The sequence below is a fragment of the Helianthus annuus genome, chromosome 8 (genome assembly GCF_002127325.2).
Source record: "Helianthus annuus cultivar XRQ/B chromosome 8, HanXRQr2.0-SUNRISE, whole genome shotgun sequence".
In the NCBI taxonomy this organism is placed as follows: domain Eukaryota; kingdom Viridiplantae; phylum Streptophyta; class Magnoliopsida; order Asterales; family Asteraceae; genus Helianthus; species Helianthus annuus.
The window spans coordinates 18179356-18185355 of record NC_035440.2 but is presented as its reverse complement, the minus strand read 5'-3'; positions in this window follow the sequence as shown (position 1 = coordinate 18185355).

Here is a 6000-nt window from a genome sequence, read left to right as displayed (position 1 = left end):
CCTATACACCAATTCAGGAGGAAACCCAATAAATATGGGAAAAACCCCCTTGTGAGAATCGAACCCAGAACCTACTGGTCCAAAGTCTTATCTCACCCCAAGATACCACTAATAAACCGATTTGATACCGATAGATATATTGATCTTTCAGAAATCCTATGCCTTCCACTATGAAGATAGATTATCTGATTGATGTCGACCAACAATCACTCTACTAGCATTCACATTTGGCTACTCGGTATGGGTGAGGCTTATCCATGGAGGATGACCCTCCACGTCAGCGTCACGTAGGATGGGCGTGAGGATGAGGCAAAAAGAATGGATCTAAGGAAATGGGGGATGGGCCTAAAATATATATGTATATGTGTGTGTGAGAAGAAGATTCAACAATTTTGGCCTTTACCTCCCGTCTCCAACATCGCACCCCTACCGTCCAGGACGACGACGAGCCTACCCGGGATGGTGGGGGGTGGGGCGTCGTCGGGCCTGGACGACCCCCACACTGAGTGGCCTTACCTCAATTTTAGACTAGGGGCTCTATAGTATTAATAAATATAATTAAGGATTATATGCCTAAAAGTTTGAAAAAACATAAAATTATTACTAACGAGTTGATGCTAACCCGCGCGTTGCGGCGGGACATTATTTATAAATGTCATTAGTAATTGAACAAAAACTAAACGTTAAAGGGTTAAATCAATTACGCGCCTGCGGATTGTTACGTAAAACTTTTATATATGAGAAAAATAATTAAGTCGAAACGATAACATTCATTCGCTATGCTAGGGGCAATCGCTACAATAGGAAAAACCCAAATGCCCAAAAAGATTTATATTGATCGAGAATCGTAAAAGTGAACACAGAATAAGAACATAATTTAAAGTTTTGCAGATCAATAAATACTATACTGAGATCATATAAAGGAAAATAACTCTACAGAACTTTATAAGAAAACCAATGTTTATATCAGGACTTTATAAAGAAACCAATTTTTATACAATTCTAATCCATTTGTTTAATATATTAGCTTAACTCGGTCGGTTTTAATAATTAGTTAAACCTTTTTAAACATTGTATTTCTTAAGGTAATTTAAAGCAAAAATTATAGTCCAAGTTTTATACGTGCTATATTGATTTTGCTTTGTAGTTTTTATTTCTAGCGATCTTACACCAATGAGTCACAAACTCCTAATTTTCATATACACAAACATATATTAATTGCCAGATGTAAAACGTTCATTTTTTATATTAAAATAAAGTATATAAAAAGGTATATTATTAAACGGGTAGATTACGGGTAAGTTGACTGTTAGAAATATGAGATATTTAGACGAACATAGGATCCATTTAATAATTAAATTATAAAAATACATTATAATTAACCTTACTTTGTTTTTAATGAAACTTGGGAAAAATGTAGATAAAAATATTCTCGTTCTAATGACATATTTATCGTTTTATAAAACTTCATATTTAAGAAGTTATAAGCGATAAATGAGTAAAGCAGCTGAATTAATCATAATAACAAAATAATAATAATAATGATAATTTAAACTTACAATTAAAATTTGTTTGTGTACGTGGAAGATTATGATCAGAAGCATTCAACTCAACGTGGCCTCCAAGATAAGAATTCACTGTAAATAGAAGTTGGTGAAAACATTCCAACTTGCTCACTTTCCTTTTCTGCTTTCTCTCGCCCTCTCTATTTTATATATAATCCATTTTTCTTAGTATTTTACACCCCTAATTTCACAAAGCTCTGCCCCTTTGTAAGTGTTTTAACTCTTGATCGCTGATTCGATATCTTGTCCGATCGATCTTGAACCTAGCAACGGATGTCAAAGCGTTGCCTGATTCAGGCTATGCTTTGTAAACTACGTTGGGGTTCTGATCTCGTGATGTATTGATAAAATTGAGTTGGGTTATTATACTTACACGTGTGAATTTTATATTTTATTAAAGAGCTCAGAAGTTATACCAAAAATTATACCAGGAGACTTTTAGTTAAACCCTACATTTACAATGTGAGTCATTCTTCTTTTTCTCACATTATTGTGAGTCATTTTATTTAAAATGCTTAGCAAAACCCTAAATGTTTTCAGTTGTAATTACAGTGATTAAGTCTTTATACTCTGAATTTACTGTCAGTATGTGGGAATGCTTTCAAAACCCTATTTGCTTTACAAGTAGATATAAATTATAATGACAAATACTTATAATTTTATAAATAAAAATTATATATAAGTAGCACAAATAAGGTTAATGTATAGATATTTATATATGCTACTTAAATTGAAAACCCTATATGTTAACTTATGTATCTATAAAAACTTTAATTTATGTATCTATAAAATACATAGTGATACACGTTATGTATATTATTAAATGTTATAATTTAACGAAACTTAAATATATAACACTATATATTAACTTAATAAAACACATGTATATTAAGTATGTGCACTTCATAGTGTTACAAAATTTTATACATATCAAAACCCCATAAATATTATAACCCTATATTTAATTGGGGTTATAATAAAATATAATGCATTGACTATATATATGCACATAAAAAATAAATGATATCATTTATAGCCATAATGTATACCACAGTCACTAGTTGAAAGAATGATCAACAGTGATATGACCACAGTCACTAGTTGAAAGAATGATCAACAGTGATATGACCATAGTCACAAGTTGAAAGAATGATCAACAGTGATACGACTGGTTGAAAGAATAATCAACAGTGATATGACCACAGTCACTAGTTGAAAGAATGATCAACAGTGATACGACCATAGTAACTAGTTGAAAGAATGATCAACAGTGTTATGACCACAGTCACTAGTTGAAAGAATAATCAACAGTGATACGACCACGGTCACTTGTTGAAAGAACGATCAACAGTGATACGACCACACTCACTAGTTGAAAGAATGATCAACAGTAATATAACCATCGTCACGGGAATCGCCTAGCGACAAATACCTATGAATAATAGTAAGATATACTATATATACATTACTTGATAACCTTCACTATTGGACGAAAGTTAGCCAATGAGTGATATGACCACCGTCATATCGGAACTGCCACCATGTGACAAATACTGATTGAGTTTTTGGGTAAATATAAACAAATGTAAAAACTCTTGATGCTGTAAAGTATAATAATATAATTTTATAAAAATGGAATGAAGTCGCCAGTATTTCCTTGCTGATAAAATGTTTTCAAAACGCGTTTAAGGTAATTTGTTGTAAAGATAATAGAAGCCAGCTATGGAACACTGAAGGCTTAAATAAAATGGCTATAAATACCTGAATAAAAGAAGAAATTTATGTTTTATTCATTTGGGTTTATCCCTATAAAAACATTTGAATTGAATATGGGTTTTAACCCATTTATTTAATATTAAAAGTTGGTGTTCTTATAAACTCTGAAATTATTTCCTAACTACGATCCTGATGAAAAAATTTGTCACACCCCCAAAATCCACCTGCGGAGTATCACCGCTTGGGAGCGTGACTGACCAGGATCAAGCCATCAATCATATTGAACATAGCGTAAATAATTAAAGTAATTCATAAAACCCATTTCAATACAATTGGTGTTCCAACAAAACATAGTTTAAGTAGCGGAAGCATGTAAGTAACCCAACATAGTTAATAGTTTTAAATGTCATAACAGTTCAACATAGAAATCATGATCCTTGTCCACAACGACCGCTCCTCCAGTGCAAGCTCCAAAAGTACCTAAGGTCCTGCAAGGCATGCAGCAGAGAGTCAACAACTAGTTGAGCGAGTTCACAGAAAGTAGGTACGTAATGGTAATTTGTAAGTTCACTAATGGGGGCTTCCCATGTATGTATGTATTAATAGTGGGGGTTTCCCATGGTTATATTTATTACTAGTGGGGGATTCCCACGTTTATCCTTACTAATGGGGGCTTCCCATGATTGTAATTACTAGACTATTGGCAACCATGTGTTCTTCTTAATCTGAGAACAGGAATACGTACAAGGTCACGTAGGATTTACGTGAGTGCCCTTCCCCGAGGACAGTGGTACGTGTGGGGTTTACGTAGGATTTACGCAAGTGTCATTCCGACCCGGAAGACAGTAGTAGGTATGAGTTTACGTAGGTTTTACGTAAGTGTCCTCCCGACCCGGGAGACAATGGTAAATACTAGTTTACGTAGGTTTTACGTAAGTGTCCTGACTAACCTGAGGATGATGGTCTATAGTCTAGCAATAGCGTAAGTACGAGTAACTATCCAAATCAAAACTTCCAACCCAATTCCCACCCGGGAATCCCATGCCTTGGCTGTGTGAACTCACCTTGGTTTGCTCGGTATGCTAAGTATGTGCTCAAAGTAAATCAATCACGTCCTAAAGTACGCATGTATACATAATCAGTTCATGTTCATGTAGTTCACGTATAAGCACAATTATTGATCACCAAGTAGTACACAACACTAACCAACATCATACAAGTCATGCATAGTGTTTAACAGCAGTTAGTCAATCCAGTTAACTTCTAACAGAGTTAAGTCGAGTTACTGTGCCAAGTACTCAAGTCGCCGAAACACAGATTGACGAAACATGCTCTGTTTCGTCAATCACCCCTTGGCGAAACAAGATTCGGGTTCGTTGATAACCCTTGGCGAAACACATTCTGTTTCGCCGAGAGTTCTGTTTCGCCAAACAAGTCAGTTACGTCAAACATCAGTTACGTCAATCCTCAGTTACGTCAATCATGCCGATCAGTTACAAACATTAACACCGAACCCTAATTGCCGTCACACTAACATCGATCATACAGAGATCATATAGCACATAATTCATCATGAATTTATCATCGTAAATCATACGGTATTCATCAAATTAGACATAGTTCCCTTACATAACATCCGATGGACAAGAACATTAATTCCATTCGCATGCAATATTGTATCCGATTCATCATTATCAGTGAATCAATCAACATTCTATTTGGTTTGACATAAACAATCACCTTGATTAAACACTAAGCCAAAACATATAGATCACCCCCATCCATTATCCCCATTGACAACAACCCTAATCTATGCTCACGATTAACAAGGAGTCACACTAGTCATGAAATCACAGATCATCATGGTATTCATTAGCAAATCATAAACAAGTAAGTGCTAGCAATAACTAACCGAAAACCAAGCGATTAATACGGACGGAACGAGTGAATTCTCAGATAATGTGGGCTGCGAACGTGCACAGGAGAGCTTCTAGGGTTCTAAGTTTTGCCAAAAGTGTGAAACAGAAATCGCTACAAGCTAATATACCCAAATTATTGTACTGGGCCGAACTGGGCCTTGGCGAAACTGGGCCGGCGAAACACTTGTTTCGTCGAGATGATGTTGGCGAAACAGATTTTCTGTTTCGTCGAGATTGGGTTGACGGATCAAGCTTCTGTTTCGTCGAGTTGATTCGTGAAAGTTATACAAGACTTAGCTAGCTCGAGTGTGTACTAACAGGTTCACATTATATCATTAACACATAACATGCAATATTCACAATACGTTTCATTATAACATAACGTGCACAGTTACAAGTCAAACAAATCAAATAACTACACAGTCAAAGTCAACGCGTAATAAATGTGTAAGTGAAAGTCGAAAACTCGAGTTGTCACATTATCCCCAACTTAAAAGAAATTTCGTCCCGAAATTTGGTACGTACCCATTGAGGAAGCTCGTTACTTTACATGGTTTTCCTGGGGTGTCACATCCTCCCCCCGTTGATCTGGAATTTCGTCCCGAAATTCCGTGGTGGCTTCAGCCTCAGCGGTGGTTGTACTGTTCGCGAACAACTGGGGATACTTTTCTTTCATTCGGTCTTCGCGTTCCCAGGTGGACTCTGGGCCACGTCGGGAGTTCCAACGAACTCGAACAAGAGGGATTCTCTTGTGTTTGAGGACCTTCACATCCCGGTCCGTGATTTCAACAGGTTCCTCA